Raw genomic sequence first — 22,500 nt, forward strand, 5'->3', positions numbered from 1 at the left:
TCTTTTCTTTTTTTCTTCTTCTTTTCTTCTTCTTTTCTTCTTCTCTTCTTCTTCTTTTCTTCTTCTTCTTTTCTTCTTCTTCTTTTCTTCTACTTCTTTTCTTCTTCTTCTTTTCTTCTTCTTCTTTTCTTCGTCTTCTTTTCTTCGTCTTCTTTTCTTCTTTTCTTCTTCTTTTCTTCTTTTTGTCTTCTTTTCTTCTTCTTTTCTTCTTCTTTTCTTCTTCTTTTCTTCTTTTTGTCTTCTTTTCTTCTTTCTTCTTCTTTTCTTCTTTCTTCTTCTTTTCTTCTTCTTCTTCTTTTCTTCTTCTTCTTCTTTTCTTGTTCTTTTCTTCTTCTTCTTCTTTTCTTCTTCTTCTTCTTCTTCTTCTTTTCTTCTTCTTCTTCTTTTCTTCTTCTTTTCTTCTTCTTCTTTTCTTCTTCTTCTTCTTTTCTTCTTCTTCTTCTTCTTCTTCTTCTTCTTCTCTTTTCTTCTTCTTCTTTTCTTCTTCTTTTCTTCTTCTTCTTTTCTTCTTCTTCTTTTCTTCTTCTTCTTTTCTTCTTTTCTTCTTCTTTTCTTCTTTTCTTCTACTTCTTTTCTTCTTCTTCTGTGGTATTTCTGCATTACCGTTGATATTCACTCATATTATAACATGAATTTTTTACTTTAATCAGTTAAGATTAAATACTCCACAATTTAAGGGTATACTGCCACCACTGACTTTTATAGAGTGTCAGATCTCTTATGCTTAACAGATAGATTATAAAAGGAACAGTGAAAGAATGCCTCCACTTCAATATTTATTTACTTGCTCTATACTGAGCAAGCCTTTGGTTCTAGATTGTGTCTACTATATGTTTGGGAGATCTGTCTAAGAATTATTCGAGCGACTCACTGAGTTACAGGTTCAGATGCGCCTAGGGTCAGGTCTGTTCACCGAGTGCCTAACTTTTGCGTTCCTGGCTTTCAGCTCTTCTCGGTACTTTTCTTTCATTGGTTATTCTATGTTATTCATCTCCTTATTTTCTCTTCATTGGTCCTTTTTCACACTATACACGCCCCCTTCAACACAGTGCTAGGCCAATGAAGTTATTTCTTTAGATGTAGGACACGCCTACCAAAACCACAACACTTCGTTGTTCACTATTTTGCTGTGCCAGGGAAAGACACATTTACCATCTCAGGTCGGCCGATAACGGCCAACGAGGCGTGAAATGCGGTGTGGACAAATGGTCAGAGTACCCATATGTGATATATGTCTGCGTGACACTGTGTTTTACGCATTGAAATGGGGTGTAGACAAATGGTCAAAGTACCCAACATGTGGTATATGTCTGCGTGACAGTGTGTTTTACGTGTTATACCACAGACTTCTTTTCTTCTTCTTCTTCTTTTCTTCTTCTTCTTCTTCTTTTCTTCTTCTTCTTCTTCTTCTTTTCTTCTTCTTCTTCTTCTTTTCTTCTTCTTTTCTTCTTCTTTTCTTCTTCTTTTCTTCTTCTTTTCTTCTTTTCTTCTTTCTTCTTCTTTTCTTCTTTCTTCTTCTTTTCTTCTTTCTTCTTCTTTTCTTCTTTCTTCTTCTTTCTTCTTCTTTCTTCTTCTTTTCTTCTTTCTTCTTCTTTTCTTCTTTCTTCTTCTTTTCTTCTTTCTTCTTCTTTTCTTCTTTCTTCTTCTTTCTTCTTCTTTCTTCTTCTTTCTTCTTCTTTCTTCTTCTTTCTTCTTCTTTCTTCTTCTTTCTTCTTCTTCTTCTTCTTTCTTCTTTTCTTCTTCTTCTTTCTTCCTCCTTCTTTCTTCTTCTTCTTCCCTCTTCTTTTCTTCTTCTTCTTTCTTTTCTTCTTCTTCTTCTTTCTTCCTCTTTCTTCTTCTTCTTCTTCCTCTTTCTTCTTCTTCTTTCTTCTTTCTTCTTCTTTCTTCCTTCTTATTCCTCTTTCTTCTTCTTCTTCTTCTTTCTCTTCTTTCTCTTCTTCTTCTTCTTCTTTCTTTTTCTTCTTTCTTCTTCTTTTCTTCTTCTTTCTTCTTCTTCTTTCTTCTTCTTCTTTCTTCTTCTTCTTTCTTCTTCTTTCTTCTTCTTTCTTCTTCTTCTTTCTTCTTCTTTTCTTCTTTCTTCTTCTTTCTTCTTCTTTCTTCTTCTTTCTTCTTCTTTCTTCTTCTTTCTTCTTCTTTCTTCTTCTTTCTTCTTCTTTCTTCTTCTTTCTTCTTCTTTCTTCTTCTTTCTTCTTCTTTCTTCTTCTTTCTTCTTCTTTCTTCTTCTTCTTCTTCTTCTTCTTCTTCTTCTTCTTCTTCTTCTTCTTCTTCTTCTTCTTCTTCTTCTTCTTCTTCTTCTTCTTCTTCTTCTTCTTCTTCTTCTTCTTCTTCTTCTTTAGTTTTTTGGGCAAATATTTATGGATGACTTAAAAGATTTTTCTTTCTTACCCATGATTTACGAAAAAAAAGGTAGGTCGAGTTTGCACATGCACGCACACCTACTCACTCTCTCACTCTCTCACTCTCTCATTCTCTCATTCTCTCATTCTCTCATTCTCTCTCTTTCTATGTCCCTCTCCCTCCCTCCCTCCCTCCCTCCCTCCCTCCCTCCCTGAATTATATTGCAGCTCTTCATAATTGGGCAGAAAATCTTAAGATAAACATCTCAGATAACAGTAGCTGATCAGTCAGTGATGATTGTCATACAAAACATACCATTTCCCCAGTTTCATTTCTGTAGTACATGATAAAATGAAAAAAGAATATTACCATAATATTTAGATACTATGGTCATTTATAGTTTTAAACAACAAATATTACAGTTATGAACATTCTATCAAGTACTGATTGTGTCCCACCAGTTTTGATCTTTCCTGTTGCAATAATGAGATTATGATATATTTGACCCTGGCTATTTCTTTGTTACTCTACGAGTAATACTATATAGTGACTGATGATGGGGATTATAATTGTGATTACTTTGATATTCACCAAAATATCAAAGTATTTGTTTAGGAAAATAAACAAATATGATATGAAGAAAGACAGTTATTGTCCTCCTATAAAACTATAATACTTTTTATTGACTTAAATTACAATTTTAGTTGAATTTAGAATTTAGCTGTGTCACATGGGTGTGACGCACCGTTGTCATAGGGTTAAGAATGTAATGTAATGGAAAATCTTGCTCATGCTCACAAACATTGAGCCTTTATATTATTAGCAGATTTAGTCTAGAAATAAATATTGTGACCTATCATCTCCAAATAATCAGTAACAGAGTAACTGTTTTGCCATGGATTTTGAGTATATGTAGTTAATGTTATCAACTCTTGGTTTTGGGTGTATGTACTCTGTAAATAGTAGTTCACTAGCTGGTGCCATTTCTCAGCTCACCTGATGAAATATTCTAGACATTTTTAACCACCTGCCTTTTTATGCAAGAAGAGAAGGATCAGGGCTGAATCCTTGTACCATAATTTCTGTATTTTTTACATAGTAAAATAATTTCCCAGATGTATTTCAAGCATTGAACATGAGTTAGGAATTCATTTTTGAAACAATATAAGACATATCCATAGTTTTACTTTGGTAATCAGAGTTTTACAAATATATTTAAAATCCTCCTCTGAGATTTGAATAGCTCAAATTTACCAAAATACTTGAGTATCAATTTGTAAAAGGGTTAACTATAGGAAGTGCTTGGTATAAGACCCATCAAATAGAACATTCTTGTTATTATGTAGATATTGTGGTATTAGGACATGATATTGAATTTGGTCATGACCTTCATTAATATAATGTTGATGAATTGCACTCTAGTATCAATTTGTCTCAAACTTTTAGGCTGAGCAAGGAAGAGAATATATTGTTTCGATTAAGTTTGGTGAATAGATGATTATATATATATATATATATATATATATACATATATATATATATATATATATATATATACATATATATATACATATATATATACATATATATATACATATATATATATACATATATATATACATATATATATACATATATATATATACATATATATATACATATATATATACATATATATATATACATATATATATATACATATACATATATATACATATATATATACATATATATATACATATATACATATACATATATATATACATATATATGATTATATATATATATACATATATATATATAGACATATATATATATATATATATATATATATATATATATATATATATATATATATATATATATATATATATATAGTTCCTGAATGGGCAGTAGGGCTCTTGAAGATAGGTATCAGGAGGTGATACCTGGTACTACTTCTTTTGTTAAAGAAAACCTGGGCACATTCGATTTTTTTTCCATAATTATTTTATTATTGTTTTGATATCAGATATATGACTAATATGTTATAAAGGCAATTTTATGAAAACACAGTTATTATGCTGTAGTTTTGAAAATTAATTCATGCTTATTACTACATACTTTCATGAAAAGATTGTAAAAGGGCTAGTCTTCTGATGATTATGTTATATATTTTATAAAGCAGTTCAATATGTATCATCATAATAGTGTTTAATTTGTAAGTAAAAGACTAAAAAAAAACAGGTTCCTTTATTTTCAGATATAATACCATAAAAAAAAACAATATATAACTATAATACAAAAAGTACAGTAATGGAGCCAACATTACTTGAAATGCATACAGTATTGAAACAGTACTGTAGACTATAGAATAATGTCTTCAAGAAGAGATAGATAGATAAATAAATATGTAGCAGATATGATACAGTGTAAAGCACTAAAATGTTTTATCATTATCTTGCCTAGAATTTATGTATTTCCTTGCTAAAAATGATTTCTTTTGTGGCAATGATATGGCAATAGTCATCAGTTTTTGTTTTGTTATCTGTATCCATTTAGTGTGTGAAGAAGGTGCCAGACCAGTGTGAGTACATGTTCCAATGATTTGTAAGTATATTTGACTAAACATCTTTAATAACCTAATGCCTTCTTTCTTTACTCAATACTTTTGTGCAGCAAATATCCACTAAAATTATATTTTGTGGTTTATATATGGAGCTCCCTAGAGGATTTTTTTTTTGAGTGTGTTCATTACCACCACACTAAAAGGGATATTATTGGTATTAAACACTGTAAATTAAATCTAAAACTTTTTTCTCATCTTCAGTTTTGCTATTTGGTAAATTTGGGGGACTGCAAGACCAAGGAGACCCCTTGCTCTTTTGTGGAAGTATTTCACAAGTAGTTCACACTTCTTTTAATGTTGCTTCAAGTGTTCTCAGCAGTTTTATTTTTTAAGTGGTTTTCTCATTACAATGTACACCTCTCTGGGTTTTTTTTTAATATCCTTTGGGTTATCATTTGTTTCCTTGTTACATTCACTTTTTTTTATCTTATTTTAATGATGTACAAAGACTGTGTAATTACAAAAATACCTATTAAAACAGTGTTGACCCTGTAGTTTCTTCTCAGTGCAGTGTTCATACATTTTGTATCCTACAATTTTTAATGTGTGCAATTAGCTCTATTTTTTAATCTTCAGTATTTCATGTTGCAGCATATCCACAAGTGCACATTTCCTGTGTTACTATAACAGACGTAGTGTACAGGAACAAGTAACAATTACTTAATTTAACTTCTGAAATTAAATGTATTAGTTCAAAGAATTTTAATGTGTTTCAGCTTAGTTACACTTCTGTTCATAGGCCCATGTTGATACAAATCATATACATGATATATATAATGTATTGTACAGCATAATATACAACATTCAATAACGTTTCCAAGAAAAATAACAGTAGTTTGTTATAATTCCTATAAAAAAAAGTTGCAATTTAACATTGGCCTTGTTCATCTCTTTTGTAAAATGCCATGTGTTGCAACATGTTGTATACTAGTCAAAACTCGTCAATTTTTTGTTTGAAATTTTCATGAATTAAAATTTTAGCTGAGCTACCAATGAAAATGAAGGAAAAATGTGATATATTTGAAAAAGACGATAAACGATCAAAGAAGATACTTAAAAGGATATTTAAAAAAGAAATGTGTTAAGGGAATAAAACTTTATATCATTTTTTTTTTAACACTAAAACTGTTTGACTTGAAGGGACTGTGACCTTGTTGGACAGGATTTCCTGTTTGAATGTGTATATTCTAATAAGCATAGATTATTTACATTCATTAGTCAAGGTTGATTCATGGAAAAAAATAAGTATGCAGCTACATTCATTATGTTCATCGTCTATTTGATTATTGGTAAGAAAGAACTGACCTGTTTCAGAAATTTTTCTTCTGTTCTTAGACTTCCTGTGGTTGCAGATGGATAAAAGATAGGATTCACATACATAAGGTGCAAAATTATGCATTACTTTTGTTTTGAATTATTTGCATGTATCTCAACAGTTGTATCCACTGGTTGAGCATATTTGCTCATGGTTTGGAGAAAATGTAGTCTTCCATCTTGATGATAGGCTTAACTGATGAACTGTGGGATTTTTTATTACATGGTTTTACAGTCATTAGGTTTTAATTGCAAGAATGTGGTTTAGTGTTGTGGTGTTCAGGCTGATTGAAGCTGTGGCCAGAGTCAGTCGTGAGAGCTTTAAAATACTGTGCATTCATTTGTCTTACTCTTCATATAGACTCTGCTAGGGGTTTGACTATCAAGGAATTAATGAAACACACTTAGAAAATCATGGTAACATTCTCTCTCCTGCTTTCTCTCTCTCTCTCTCTCTCTCTCTCTCTCTCTCTCTCTCTCTCTCTCTCTCTCTCTCTCTCTCTCTCTCTCTCTCTCTCTCTCTCTCTCTCTCTCTCTCTCTCTCTCTCTCTCTCTCTCTCTCTCTCTTTCTCTCTTCTCTCTCTCTTCTCTCTCTTCTCCTCTCTTTCCTCTCTCTCTCTCTCTCTCTCTCTCTCTCTCTCTCTCTCTCTCTCTCTCTCTCTCTCTCTCTCTCTCTCTCTCTCTCTCTCTCTCTCTCTCTCACTGTTTGTGTCTCTCTCTCTTTCTCTCACTGCCTGTGTCTCTCTCTCTTTCTCTCACTGCCTGTGTCTCTCTCTCTTTCTCTCACTGCCTGTGTCTCTCTCTCTTTCTCTCACTGCCTGTGTCTCTCTCTCTTTCTCTCACTGCCTGTGTCTCTCTCTCTTTCTCTCACTGCCTGTGTCTCTCTCTCTTTCTCTCACTGCCTGTGTCTCTCTCTCTTTCTCTCACTGCCTGTGTCTCTCTCTCTTTCTCTCACTGCCTGTGTCTCTCTCTCTTTCTCTCACTCTCCGTGTCTCTCTTTCTCTCACTGCCTGTGTCTCTCTCTCTTTCTCTCACTGCCTGTGTCTCTCTCTCTTTCTCTCACTGCCTGTGTCTCTCTCTCTTTCTCTCACTGCCTGTGTCTCTCTCTCTTTCTCTCACTGCCTGTGTCTCTCTCTCTTTCTCTCACTGCCTGTGTCTCTCTCTCTTTCTCTCACTGCCTGTCTCTCTCTCTCTCTCTCTCTCTCTCTCTCTCTCTCTCTCTCTCTCTCTCTCTCTCTCTCTCTCTCTCTCTCTCTCTCTCTCTCTCTCTCTCTCTCTCTCTCTCTCTCTCTCTCTCTCTCTCTCTCTCTTTCTCTCACTGCCTGTGTCTCTCTCTCTTTCTCTCACTGCCTGTGTCTCTCTCTCTTTCTCTCTCTGCCTGTGTCTCTCTCTCTCTCACTGCCTGTGTCTCTCTCTCTCTCTCTCTCTCTCACTGCCTGTGTCTCTCTCTCTCTCTCTCTCTCTCACTGCCTGTGTCTCTCTCTCTCTCTCTCTCTCACTGCCTGTGTCTCTCTCTCTCTCTCTCTCTCACTGCCTGTGTCTCTCTCTCTTTCTCTCACTGCCTGTGTGTCTCTCTCTTTCTCTCACTGTCTGTGTCTCTCTCTTTCTCTCTCACTGCCTGTGTGTCTCCCTCTCCCTCTCCCTCTCCCTCTCCCTCTCCCTCTCCCTCTCCCTCTCCCTCTCCCTCTCCCTCTCCCTCTCCCTCTCCCTCTCCCTCTCCCTCTCCCCCTCCCCCTCCCTCCCCCCCCCCCCCTCCCCCTCTCCCTCCCCCTCTCCCTCTCCCTCTCCCTCTCCCTCTCCCTCTCCCTCTCCCTCTCTCTCTCTCTCTCTCTCTCTCTCTCTCTCTCTCTCTCTCTCTCTCTCTCTCTCTCTCTCTCTCTCTCTCTCTCTCTCTCTTTCTTTTCTTCCTGTCGGCCCGTGCTATCTTGTCCTGATCCTCTTAAAATCTGATCTACCATGTGTTCTTTTAAAGTGAGATCAGCCAGCGGAAATGTCTATATCCTCGCCAGACTTGGTTTTAAGAAGATGCCTTGCTTCCATGACGAAAGCATGAAATATCTATGCGTGTAGCTTTCCATGCCTGAAGAGGGGACTGTGCAAGCAGCAAGCAGGCCCTACGGTTGTTATTTTCACGTTTCTTGCCTCAACCGCAGTGCTGTGGAAAGTGGCCGTGTTGCAAGGCGAGGCTTTCTTGCAAGTTTGTAATTATTCCCTTGTGACTTACCTCGCGCCATATTGCCGTTTTACTGCTACTGCCGGCGCCGCGCTCAGTGCGAACGATTCCGCGGTGATATACAAGGATTTATTATTGAGACAGCCGATGAGACATCTGCTGTAAGTAGGCCTATCTCCTTTTTTATCGCCGGGAACTAGCGTTTCCGGAAGTATATGCTAGCAAGTGGTTTTCAGTGATAGTTCATATTCCTTACAAATTATTGATTTATGTCTCCTAACTTCTTTTTAGTAGTATTAGGAATATTGTTCTTGATGTATAAGTATATATTTTGGCGGTGATTGAAGTGAACATGGACCCCTACCCAAAGGTTAGCCGCGTGGGCGTGGAAGATGTTTAAGCTTGTTAAGAGTGTACAGTCCACCACTGTAAGATTACTGGAGGAGTGAAGGGAACTGACCGCCCCCCCTCCCCCTCTCCCTCTCCCTCTCCCTCTCCCTCTCCCTCTCCCTCTCCCTCTCCCTCTCCCTCTCCCTCTCCCTCTCCCTCTCCCTCTCCCTCTCCCTCTCCCTCTCCCTCTCCCCTCCCCCTCTCCCTCTCCCCCCTTCTCTTTCTAACTCCTTCATTGTGTATACTTGGTGGGAATTCGAGGATGTATGATAATCTGCCGATAACGTTAATGTGTATGAAGGTGGATGGATTGCAAGGAGGGCGTGCTCAACCTGTCGCTTACTAGAGTGTTTTGACCGGAGCGTTCAGGGACTTCTATGAGTATGGGCCTATTTGGAGAGAGAGAGAGAGAGAGAGAGAGAGAGAGAGAGAGAGAGAGAGAGAGAGAGAGAGAGAGAGGTGGAAAGAGGGTGTTACAGGGCAGGTGAATAATGGGTAAGAGAGATAAACGTGCACTTTTGTGCTGAAGAACTGTGACCGAATAGTATATGCATCTTGTATCTTGACGCCTTGTATGCCGTCGCCTTTCCCGACCCAGTGTCCTCCGCCCAGGAATTTACACATACGTTGATGCTTAAGGATGTTTGCCATGTTGCATTGCCGGTGCTGGACAGTAGACATTGTAACAGCATGACCAGGGTTGTTTTGGGACATTCTCTTCTTTGGCCGTGGGTAGTTCTTTCCGTAGCCTGCTATTGTTGAACGCAGGATTCATGATTTAATGATTGCAGACTATAAATCAAAAAGAAACTTTGTAAATTGTAAATGAAAATGGGCGGTGTCTTGTTAGTGTTCCGACGGGTGCATGGCCAATACGGTATGACACGTTGGGTCCCTTCAACCGTGACCCGCCGCCTCATCGCCAGCCGTAAGAGGTTTTTTAGAAATAATTATTTCGTATGAATACCAACCTTTGTTTTATTTATTTCTACGAATTGAAGGGTATATGACTTCAATATGAAAACTAATTCTTATCAGTTATTTGTACTTTAAACTGAATAGCACGAATGGCTTTTGCGTTGGGTTGAAGGGCGGGGCTGTACGGACGCTTTGCCAAGCCTCTCATTGCCACAGACCGTCGAGCAGCCATCGTTTCGGGTCTAGTGCAATTTTGCTGGAAGAGAAGAATTTCTTGCCTCAAATGCATGTATATATGAAGAGAATTTAGATTTTATGAAGAAAGTCATAGACATTAAGAAAATCCTTTCGCTTGCGTGTTGAGCATGATGACGACGGCGGTGGCGGCGGCGGCGGCGGCCGGACGGTAAGCAGGGTGGCGGAACGCTCCGGCAGCTAGTGTTGAGTGAGACGTGGAGGAAGGTGTTCTATACCGTCCCTCGTGGTGGCTTCAGCGCCGCTCCACTGCCAAGAGACTCATTTATGAGGATACTTAACCTGTGAGGTGACCCGCTTGTGGTGCAAGGCTGCCGGGGCCTTCTATGTGTCGTTTTGTGCAATTTGGGTGTTTTCGGTTAGTGTAAGCGGGTGTGTCTCTGACCCGCAGCCCAGCGAACGCCCACGCGCCCACCTCCAGCACACCCGATCCTCAGAGACCTTATAACGTTTGAGGCTTAAAAGCACTTAGGTAAGAGTTGCGTTTTTCTCTCTTTCACGTTTAATGATTCTGTCATGGGAATTGACTTTGCTGTGTTATATCGAAATCTTATACGAGTCAACAGCGTTTTCATGTTTGTTGGGTTTGAGACTTGTGAGCAAGGGGGGGGGGTAGGGTGGAGTGAATGGTGGTTACGGTGGGCGTGTCTGCTTCTTAGCAGCCTACGGTAGGATAACGAGGCACCATCTGTCTTAGTTATTATTGCGGGCCTCGCCTGCCTGTCTGCTTTGCTCGCGTCCCGGGAATTTCCTGGGAGGATTCAAAATTGGACGGACGGAGGAAGAGCACGAGGACGCAGCCGAGTGGCTGGTACTGTCGCCGGGTGCTGAAGGTCAGCGTTTTTAGGGCGGGGCACAGCGGGTCGATGGAACGAACGGATTCCTGCTAACATTGATCTATTTGTCCTCCCTTGGGCTTTGCTCTGGGGGAAAACACCATTGGAGATGCCTTTCGTTTTCTCCCCTTAGGGCTGCAGTGCAGTTTGGCAGGGAAGGCTTGGACGACTGAGGGAAAAGGCCGAGGGGGATAACTTTTCATTAACAAAAAAATAAATAAATAAATAAAATATCAGGGAATATATTCCTCGTGGGTTAGCCATCGTTTTGGACCTTGTCAGGAGCGCAGAACGAGTGCTTTGTGTGCTGTGTGTGTGTGTCTGTATGTGTCTGTATTTCTCTCTCTCTCTCTCTCTCTCTCTCTCTCTCTCTCTCTCTCTCTCTCTCTCTCTCTCTCTCTCTCTCTCTCTCTCTCTCTCTCTCTCTCTCTCTCAACAGTCGGGATTGCAGGAAAAGAGAGAGTGAAATGAGGAAAAGAGTATTTTTGATCGCCCTGATATAGCTAAAGAGACGGGATGATATTAGGAGGAAAGGATGCTTTTGGGTGAGAAGTTGGAAGAAAGGGTTGTTTGCACAGCCACACAGGCCGATTAAGGGACAGGGCTACATACTTTGAGTGATAGTGGGCGTGGCTATTTTTTTGGGAGGCTGCTTGGTCATGTGGGCGTGGCCGGTAGCTTTCTGGGAGGGACAAAGACAAGATGCTGTTGTTAGCATAGGTGAGATTTCGGCTCTTTCAGCATCGGAAGTGGACGTGACTGTATTCTTGTATGGAGAAGCGCGTGTTATTCCGGGAAGGATGCTGCATGGCTTTATTTTTAGACAGCAGGAAACTCCGATGTATTGTGTACTACGAGGCTGCGTGGCTAGACGATGAGGAGGAGAGAGTGCGTGTTGATTTTCAGCCACGTTTTTTGGAGCAGCCATGGCAATGAAGTTGTGAAAATGAAAATTGTTTGTTCATTTGACGAATGGATGTAGGTGAAACAAATTATGCAAGAACTATTTAGTACAGTACCTTGTGATGTTGGAAATGTTTTCTCGTGAACCGAACGCATTAAACGTTTCAATTAATGACATATGAATATATTGAATATAACTATAAAGCATAGTAAGTATAACTATCCTAAAAGTAAAGAGAGACCTGCCAGCATACATACACACTAAAGAAAAGCGGAACTCGAGATAATTGTACACGTCCGACAAGTCAGGCTCCATACACCCTCCCCCTCCAGTCCTCCCCCAATACTTCACCACAACCTCCGCCGTGTCCTGTCCGTCCTTCTTCCTTCCCCTTCCACTCCCAGACCCCTATCGCCCTCCCCATTCCCCTCCCTGAATGCACCTCACTCCATTCCTCTCTCTTTCCTACGCTTCCTCCTCCTCCTGCTCGTGCTTCTCCTTCACCTCCTATTACTTTTTCGCTTGAACAACATCATCGTCCCCCTCTTCCTCCTTCATAAACTCCTCATCTGTCCTCATTTTCTCATTCCGTTATCCCCATACCCTTACTCCCACCCCTGCCGCCCAGCCAGGCAAATATTTAGGTCAGGGTGCGAGTGCTAAATCTTGAGAGGGAGCGATGTGAGGGGAGGAGGGTGATGACGGACAGTAAAGCTTTTGTGTTCAGTGTGGAGAGTGAGTGAGTGAGTTGGTTAGACGAGGTTTGATTGCTGGTATTATTATTGTGACAGAGAATGGATTTAAGTCAACAGATTGCAGGGGAAAGGAAGGAGGGGGTTAGGGAAAAGACACGAGGCGGAGTGAGATCGTGATGATGGGAGAATTGGAAGAAGAAACAAATACAAGGGTTGGGTTAATTACGTGCTAATTAGTTCGAATTATGTGAAAGAGGATAGGATAGCAGGGACGTGGAGGGGAAGGCAGTGCGTCACGCTCGAGGGTGAATTCAGTGTTTGGATTTGCTCGTGAGGAGCCGGCATGAGGCAGCGAGTGGAGAGAAACCATTACAGTAAGAAGGGCAAATGGCGGGGAGTGAGAGATGAAGGAGGATGAGAAGACGAGAGGGGAGGAGAGGGAAAAGCAAGAGCGGGGAGTGACGGAAGGAGAGAGGTAGAGGGGGCAGAACCGGGAGGGGAAGCGTGAGTGACAGAGTATGGTGTGGGGAGAAGGTATGGCGGCTAAGGAGGGAGGGGGTAGAGAGGGGCGTGTTTCCCTCCCGCGTGAGTCAGCCAGCCTGCGGCGGGGACAACGAGACAAGCGTGGGGGGATTGTTTCCTCTATCTATCTATCTTTCTTTCTTTCTTTCTTTCTCTTTCTTTTTTTTTGTCTCTCTGTCTCCTTTTCTTTTTTTCTCTCTTTCTCTCTCTCATTCTTTCTTTCTTTCTCTCTTTCTCTCTCCATTCTTTCTCTTTCTTTCTTTCTCTTTCTCCTCTTTTCTCTCTTTCTTCTCTTCTTCTCCTCTTCTTCTTATCTCTCTCTTCTCTCTCTCTCTTCTCTCTCTCTCTTCTATCTCTCTCTCCTCTCCTCTCTCTCTCCTCTCTCTCTCCTCTCTCTCTCTTCCTCTCTCTCTCTCCCTCTCTCTCTCTCCGTGTCTTTCTCCCTCTCTCTCTCTCTCTCTCTCTCTCTCTCTCTCTCTCTCTCTCTCTCTCTCTCTCTCTCTCTCTCTCTCTCTCTCTCTCTCTCTCTCTCTCTCTCTCTCTCTCCCTCCCTCCTCTCCCTCTCCCTTTCCCTCTCTCTAATCTATCTATCTATCTATCTATCTATCTCTCCCTCTCTCCCCCTCTCCCTCTCTCCCCCTCTCCCCCTCTCCCTCTCTCTCCCTCTCCCCCTCTCCCTCTCTCTCCCCCTCCCTCCCTCTCTCTCCCCCTCTCCCTCTCTCTCCCCCTCTCCCTCTCTCTCCCCCTCTCCCTCTCTCCCCCTCTCCCTCTCTCCCCCTCTCCCTCTCCCCCTCTCCCCCCCCCCCCGTCCCTCCTTCCACCTCTCTCTCCCCGTCCCTCTCTCCACGACCTCATCCACCTCTCCCTCGAGACTCTACTCTTTGGTGCTTGCTCATCCTGGTCGTTTGTCTCCATCGAACCGGTCCTGCTCCGAAGTTTGCCCTCCAGCAATGGTGGGAGTTGAACCAACACTGTATTAGCAGCACACATAGACTTGTGTTATTGATGGCGTCAGTGGCATGAGCATATGTCGCCCCTTATTCTATCGCTCTTTATGCGATACTGCATACGCTCCTCTTCCCTCCACAGTATGGGATCAACGAGCCAGCAGAGCCGTATAGCAGCAAAACCACGCTTGAATGGTCTTACCTCACCTATAGGATATCGATTGAGGATGTTTTTGAAGGGTTAAGTTTGACTGTCAGCCTAGTCTGCTTTTCGCCGTCTGTAAACACCTGCGAACGCACATCCACAGCTGCAGCTTTTGCTTAATTCCGTTTAATCCTTTCTTTATATTGTTATTCAGATTGAGGTAATCAACATTGGCGTTTGTGTAGAGAGATGTAGAGTCAACATTCGAGTCGGATAACAATATTCTGTTCCCTATTGTAAGGTATTCTGAGAGGTGATTGGATAAGGGAGGACTTTATTCAAGAAACACCCACGCACGTGCGTGTTGGTTATGTAAGTACATATACTTTTTAAGTTTAAGAACATAGAACCAGTTGGGCGAGTTTCCCATTAAGGCTATGTCACCCTGCTTTCGTTTATCTCGTATCTCATTGTCAAGATTGAAAAGTTTCACCCGATTCAGCTATCAAGTTTTGCCTTGACACGCTCTTGCCTCGAATCGGGTCGTCGATGGGGACTGGTCGCTAAGTGCTGAAGCGCGACTACGATCACTCTCTCTTTAAGGAAACAGATTTGTAAAAGGAAGCGTGTGGAAAAAGCTAGATATATGGATAGGGTGGGCGAGGGGAGGGTTCACAGCGCAGACCACAATTGTCCTTTCCACTTTTGCGGGAGACACCTATGGTGTCCCTCGATCCGTTTTCCGTACTCGTTCTTCCTTTTGATAGAATTCATCTTTGCCCCATCTCTTTGAATTGATTATTTCCCTCCCACGGATTTTATTCGCATTTGTGTACATCAGTGAGCTCTGCTGTTTACCGCACAGATGCCTGTAGCTTAGATGATTCTCATCTGTCCTCAGATCATAGGTATCATTGAACGTGAATGGCTGCTTGAAATTCTTGTCTGAATGCTCCACACTTGCCAAAACGTAGGTTATTTCACCCTCCTCTTCCGATATTCATTCAGTAGCCACGTCTCTTCTTTGGCATATTTACGAGTTCGCCATACGACTTTAACGTATTATTTTTTAAATGTCTGGCTTCTAAGAAATGTTTATTATTCACAACTCGGCATTTGCAGCATTTCCTTATTTTACTTATGGGGAAAAGTGAAATTGCAGCCATGGGACGCGCACTCCCAAGCAGCAGTGCTCCCTGGTTAGAAGAGAAGCAGCAGAGATCTCCGGGAAGTGCTCGCGTGAATGCTCCGGGCGAACCGAATGTCGAGAGATTGACGGCAAGCGGGAGGTACTCGACGACGGAGTCAGTTGTTTGTTTGTGCACGAAAATGTTTTTAGGACACTTCGCCTCCTCTCTTGAGATGCCGCTCATCCCGGCCTCAGTCTCGAAAGGGGTCGATAAATGGCAATGTTCCATTCTTTTTATTCTGCCCTGGTTCCAGTTTTACGAACTAGTCACAATATATTTTCCAATAATATCCAGTCCCGATTCACACAAGGTTATTAGATGGGCCTCTAACCTACCCAGGAAGTATGCAGGGAAACAAGATTACCTGGGCCGAAAGCGATCCTATGACCACCCTTTCCACTTCTATGTAAACCCTACAGCCGGCTTCGTCTGACGCCCTCATACCCTCTTCCTACTTATTAATAGGATCCCCCCACATACACAACTCTTTCCATTCTCACCTTGTCATTCTTAGGATTTTCTTAGATGCTCGGGTGTCCGAGTGTAAATTACCGTACGCACCTAACTCGCAAGACATGCCGAGGAACGCCGGCCGAAAATAGCCCTTTTCCCTTCTGTCTGTTCCCATTTGGAATGCGGGGCCGATGGGGTTGAACGAGCGGATTCCAGAGTGCTCTACACAAGGGGGGTCGCTACGACCATTTCCTGTTGTGTCGCCAGGATTTGGTATATTTTGTTTATTTTCCAATTGAAGTTAGTGGGAATTCCTATGCTGTTCCTATTTACGTTTCGCAGGATTTTTTTCCTATTGCTCTTGAAATACATGTATAAGATGCTGCTATTTGCTTCATTCGTCATATATGCACTCGGGTTTCGAACGGGTTGGAGAATCCAGCAGCTACAGGTCCAGCAAGGATAAGAAAAGTCTCGTCCTCGCGATGCCTCCCTCTCTCCCTCCCTCTCCCTCTCCCTCTCCCTCTCCCTCTCCCTCTCCCTCTCCCTCTCCTCTGTCTCCCTCTCCCTCTCCTCCCTCTCCCTCTCCCATTCCTCTATCTCCCTCTCCTCTCTCCTCTCTCCCTCTCCTTCTCCTCTCTCTCCCTCTCTCTCTCCCTCTCTCTCTCTCCCTCTCTCTCCCTCCTCTCTCTCTCCCTCCTCTCTCTCTCCCTCCTCTCTCTCTCCCTCCTCTCTCTCTCCCTCCTCTCTCTCTCCCTCCTCTCTCTCTCCCTCCTCTCTCTCTCCCTCCTCTCTCTCTCCCCCCTCTCTCTCTCCCTCCTCTCTCTCTCTCTCCTCTCTCTCTCTCTCTCCCTCTCTCTCCCCTCCTCTCTCCTCTCTCTCTCTCTCTCTCTCTCTCTCTCTCTCTCTCTCTCTCTCTCTCTCTCTCTCTCTCTCTCTCTCTCTCTCTCTCTCTCTCTCTCTCTCTCTCTCCCCCCCCTTTCCCTTTCCCTTTCCCATCTCCCTCTTCCTTTTCTTCTCCCCCTCCCTTTCCTTCTTTCCCTTCCCCCCACCCCTCCCCCCTCACCCCCCTCCCTTTCCTTCTCTCTCTCTCCACCTCTCCATTAATTTATGTATACTTGAGTGTATTTTAGAGTGTAGTTTTACTCTTGTAATTATCAATCATTCAGTTTATCTGGGACGTGTTGTTTTCTCCTCGGAATATATGGCAACTTGTCTTTACATTTACCTGCGAATGTGTACACAGGTCGACTTCTCATCTACTGAATGGCGAAAGCTCGTTTTGCTTAATCATGCATGAATCCAGTGTCTGCCGGCGACCCTTGCCTTATGAGGCTTCTGGCGGAGATGCTTGGTTTGCAGCCCCCGTCCTGAACGTGAGGCCAAGATGTCGCAAAGTGAGGATAACGATGATAATGCTAATGTCGCATTATATTCATATTCATATTCATGTTATTTTATTTTTATTTTTTTATTGTTATTTTTTTTTGCAAGTTAAATATAATGATGATAATGCTTATGTCGCATTATATTCATATATAATTGCTGTTTTTTTTACACATTATTTCGTTTGTGTACTGTCATCTTGAGCAACTGTCAAGCATGACAAGCGATGTTTGTTTAACATCGGTTGATAAGATTCTGAGTTTGTTCCCGCTTTCGCAATTTATGCTTCCCCACGACCCGTGAGCATCAGTGTATGATCAGCTAGATACATGAGAGTCCATTCTTCCCCTTTCATTTGTCCAAGGGAGTAAACATTTTCCTTCTATGTATGCACGTTTTGCTTGGAATGGAGATGTTAGAGCGGTTTAGGTGTACGAACGTTGCCCTGTGCGCGTAATGGCTCTTTATTAGCGAGAGGCTTGTGTCAGGGGTATTTTGGGTTACTACGAAGAACCCGGATGCTGGCTCGGGTGCCAAGACGTCGCGCGGTGAGGTGAGCGGTGCCAACCTGACAGGCGAAGCGGTGACTCTGCCGCACCTTAGGAACCCTTCCCCGTAAAGTGTGTGTTGTATGATAAGCCTATATGTGAGTCTCAGTCTAGCCGAGGTCTTATGATATCGAGTATAATCATTTGTAGGGGTTTCGATTGTTTTATCATATTTTAACCAGGTTATGGTCATAATGTGAGGCGAGTTGCTAGAGAAGGTAGCTTTGCCTGATTAATGGCCGGGCCATTCTAGATCCCAGCCGCTATGGCAAGTAAACACGATGTGGGTGTTGACAACACCGCCGCTGCTCACGCGTGATTCGTCATGCTGCCTAAGCCCATTTAAAACATACACACACACACACACACACACACACACACACACACACACACACACACACACACACACACACACACACACACACACACACACACACATATCACACACACACACACACATCACACACACACATATCACACACACACACACACACACATCACACACTCACACATCACACACACACACACACACACACACACACACACACACCACACACACACACACACACACCACACACACACACCACACACACACACACACACACACACACCACACCCACACACCACACACACACACACACCACACACACACACACATCACCCACACACACACACACACACATCACACACCCACACACACATACACCTGAACACACACACAGACACACACACACAGCTGATGACACACACGCACTTGAACACACACACACACAGACCCACACACACACACACACACATACACACACACACACACACACACACACACACACACACACACACACACACATATCACACACATATCACACACACATATCACACACACACACATCACACACACACACATCACACACACACATCACACACACACACACATCACACACACACACATCACACACACACACATCACACACACACACACACACACACACACACACACATCACACATCACACACACACACACATCACACACACACACACACACACATCACACACACACACACACACACACACATCACACACACACACACATCACACACACACACATCACACACACACACACCACACACACACACACATCACACACACACACACACACACACACACACACATCACACACACACACACACACACACACACACACACACACACACACACACACACACACACACACACACACACACACACACACACACACACACACACACACACACACACACACACACACATCACACATCACACACACACACACATCACACACACACACAGCACACACACACACACACACACACACACACACACACACACACACACACACACACACACACACACACACACACACACACACACACACACCACACACACACACCACACACCACACACACACACACACACACACACACACACACACACACACACACACACACACACACACACACACACACACACACACACACACACACACACACACACACACACCACACACACACCACACACACACCACACACACACCACACACACACACCACACACACACACAACGCTCTTGCGCGTTCCTGGAGAGACAAAATGAAAGGAACGGGTTCTCAAAAGAGCAGAAACCTCAGGTTTAACATCACTCGGCCGGTGTGCCAAAATATCACATGCCCGTTTTAGCTTTCGGATTAAGCTTACTGGATTTATTTTTGTGTGATGCTTACCTCTCCCGATAGAGATGTTTTATGTATGTCTAGGAGAGCAGGTGCATAAAAATATTTAGAAATAAAGACAAAGAAAATGATCATGATGTGTGATTTGTCGTCTAACCCGCTCTTCATCTTAATACTTAATGAGCGCCATATACCTTATAGATCTTGCGTATATATTTTGAGCGCTTGATGTTTGAAATTAAGTAATAATGTCAATTGTATCATAAGGTAGCTGCGTATTTGATAACATCAAATGTGGTCTTGGAGAAGAGAATGAGACGGAAGACAAAGAAAAAAATAAAAGAGGAAGGAAGTAGATGTCGAAGTGTGTGACATATGGCTCGGGGGTTCCGCCCCGCCTCCTCGAAGCCCGGTCTGGTGCTCTCTATATATATTTCCCAGGCCGAGTCACCAGCGGCCACACGCCCCTCCCGTCGCACCACCACACTCGCAGCGGCATTCGGGGAGAGCGCGGGAAGCGGAGCGGAGCGGAGCTTAGAATCGTGTGTCGATTGAAAAAAGTGTTTTTATGTGCCTTAGTAAGGGAAAAACTTCAGAAAAGTTAGCTTCTGGTGCAACCCCTTTTTGGATGGAGACGTTTGGTGTTGCTGTAAGTGATTGTTGGATTAGTGTACTATCGTTGCTGTCTTTGGAGTAATAATTATAGTATCACTAGTAGAAATTATGAAAAAGATACTTATGTAAGGGCCCTGTAGCATAAATTAATGACTCCATCATTCGCGAGAAAGGATCAATCCTCGAATCATCTATTCCATCAAGCGCCCCCTCGAGTTCAGATGTTTTGTATGTACGATTCTGTGAGTGCTATTCAATGATCACTTATTGTGTCTTTCATATCATTTGGTCAGTTTTGATATTTTAGGACTGTTTTTCTTCTGATTAGACATTGTGTTGTTTTAGTTGGCGTAATCCTATATTGTTTTAAGTGACTAATCTGGAAAAAGGCTGATTTGCATTGTCTATTGGCCGTTATTCAGTTCGCAATGCACCGTGGTGATTACTTTGTTGGTAAGAGTAAAGTTCCCACTTATAAAAAGGCGAAATAGGTAAAAGGACATAAAGCTAAATGCCGAAGGATACAGAAGGAAGGAAGGTAGTGGGTAGCCAGGTAGAGAAGGTGGGTCTGGCGGCCAGGCTTTGGGCCGGCTAAGTCCAAAGAGGAACCATGGAGGGAGATCGAACAGTAGAGAAAAGAGGAAGAAACGGAGAGAAGAGAATGAGAGAGAGACAAGACGAGTCCGGTGCACGGACGGGTAAATCCAGTTCCTCCTCCTTCCAGAGACGAGGTCATGGGTCGTGATGAATGAACCCCACCGTCCCCCTTCCCCGTTGTGCAAGTTATATGGCTTCCATAGGGTCGCTGGTCCTTTTTTACGCATTTTTCAAAGTTGGTGTTGCTTCGGAAGAAGTACGAAGGTTTTACATCTCATCTCAAATTATAAGGAAATGTATCAGAACCGGTTCCACAAATGGCCGTGCAGTGAAGTTCCTGTGGGAATGTGCGTGGCTGTGGTGTGGGAACCGAAATTCCCGTGAAAGACCTGTGGGGGCTTCGACCGGTTCTTGGGCCTGAGGCTAGGGGAGGCGAGGGAGTGAGAGTGTTGACTGTGGTATAGGTATCTATGCTTTTATTTGTATAAACTTGCATGCGTGTATGCGTGCGTGTGAGAGTGTCAGGAGACGGTTTATGAGGGAGGTTGTTTGCCTGGTGCGGTTCGTCCCCAGGCTGGAACGTTCACCGCAGGGAAGAGGTTGTATGTACCCTGGTAGGGAAGGCTTTTGTGACACTTTTGGTATAGACAGCTTCTATATGTTTATGAATCTCATTTAATCCACCTAACGTCTTTTGTAGATGCATAGTGCATTAGGGAACTGTGGTAGTTTTGTATTTTTTCCCAATTTTGCTCCGAAAAGCAGAGAAAAGAAAGAAAGCAAGAAATAGTGAAATCAACCGCGAAAGGCCCCGGTAGAAATAGTTTACCATTTCTCTTATTCTCCTTTGTGACCGTCCACCTGTAGTGATCATGCTGCTAGATTGACCGAAGCAAACTATTTTTGACCCTATAATAAAAGCGCATAGGGTGTGGTTGAGCCTTGGCCGTTTCGATGAAGAGGTCAGAGAAGATGGGCACTACTGATGGCTGGTCTTAAGGAGAAAGGTTATTTTGAGAAAGACTGCCTTTCCTTGAACGCTTCCTTGTCGCGGTTGTACAATGACAACTCAAAACTTACCTGCTGCGTTGTCGTTGTCGGCCGTTTTCCTGGGCGATGTAGTGTGTCTACCTGGTCCCCTTTCACCCCACCCCCTCGATGCACCCCAGGAATTATGGATCTGTCCCATATGATCGTATTTGAGAGGGGACAGTAGCAGGGAGGGGGCGTATACAAGGGGAACGATCGGTACTGTGTGATTCCATATGCTGGATCTAACGAGGGGGAGAGAGAACGGTCCCCTCCACTGTTATCTTAGGGCGTGGTCACAATACTCCATCGGGAGGTTGAAGGCGTAGTTGGGAATGAGAGGAAAATCGGGGCGAGCAGGCACGAACCGAGATGATGATTCAGTGGGGAAATCTGTTACCGCCGCGTGGCGGCGAAGGAGGCGGCAGCAGGTGAGACCTGTCAGTTTTTTATCGTCCGGCGAACATTTTCTACGGCAAAGAAAAAAGCGCCTTGTTGCCAGACAGGCAGACGTCTGTGTCTAGTGTCTGATAGATAGCCAGAATTTCCAGTAGGCGAAATGAGCGAGGCAATCAAGCATTTACGAAGAGCGATGCAGTGGTGGTGATAAGTGAAAACGTGATATTGTGGGTCTTATTCAAGTAAATGTGTCCACGTAGCGGATTCGATATCAGGAGCAGTTCTTTTTTTTAATAAGGATTCATTTGCCTGCCAGAGTGTGCATATGCTCTCGTAGGATTAACGTCGGTTTAACCAGAAGAACGTGGAAGATGACGAACATGGATGCAAGTCAATTTCATCGGTGGAAAGTACTTGTTGCCATGCCAGCCTCACTTCTATAAATACTGATAGTTGCGCTTTGATCATTCTAATTGCAGTGCTGTTTGGCTAACCTTGTTTTCTGTGGGTGACATTATCATACCGAACTTGCCA

The 22,500-nt window shown here is 42.8% G+C and overlaps 1 protein-coding gene across 33 annotated transcripts in view; it reads left to right on the forward strand.

Annotated features, from left to right (window-relative positions):
• hts (adducin 1-like protein hts) overlaps nt 1-22,500 on the forward strand; it is a 143,615-nt gene that overhangs the window by 7,348 nt on the left and 113,767 nt on the right. For 14 of the 33 annotated variants that reach the window (XM_086538197.1, XM_086538251.1, XM_086538256.1 and 11 more), the window contains exon 1: nt 19,810-19,975. The exons of 9 other annotated variants lie outside the window; for them this stretch is intronic. The gene's annotated coding sequence lies outside the window, so the exon portion shown is untranslated. Of the gene's footprint in view, nt 1-4,878; nt 4,904-8,515; nt 8,594-10,448; nt 10,468-19,785; nt 19,976-22,500 lie in introns of those variants that run through there. 10 more of the 33 variants (XM_086538225.1, XM_086538201.1, XM_086538342.1 and 7 more) reach the window with 7 other exon arrangements.

Source organism: Penaeus japonicus, unplaced genomic scaffold, assembly GCF_977035675.1.
Source record: "Penaeus japonicus unplaced genomic scaffold, GWHDUDI00000001_assembly GWHDUDI00000001, whole genome shotgun sequence".
NCBI classification, from domain to species: Eukaryota; Metazoa; Arthropoda; class Malacostraca; order Decapoda; family Penaeidae; genus Penaeus; species Penaeus japonicus.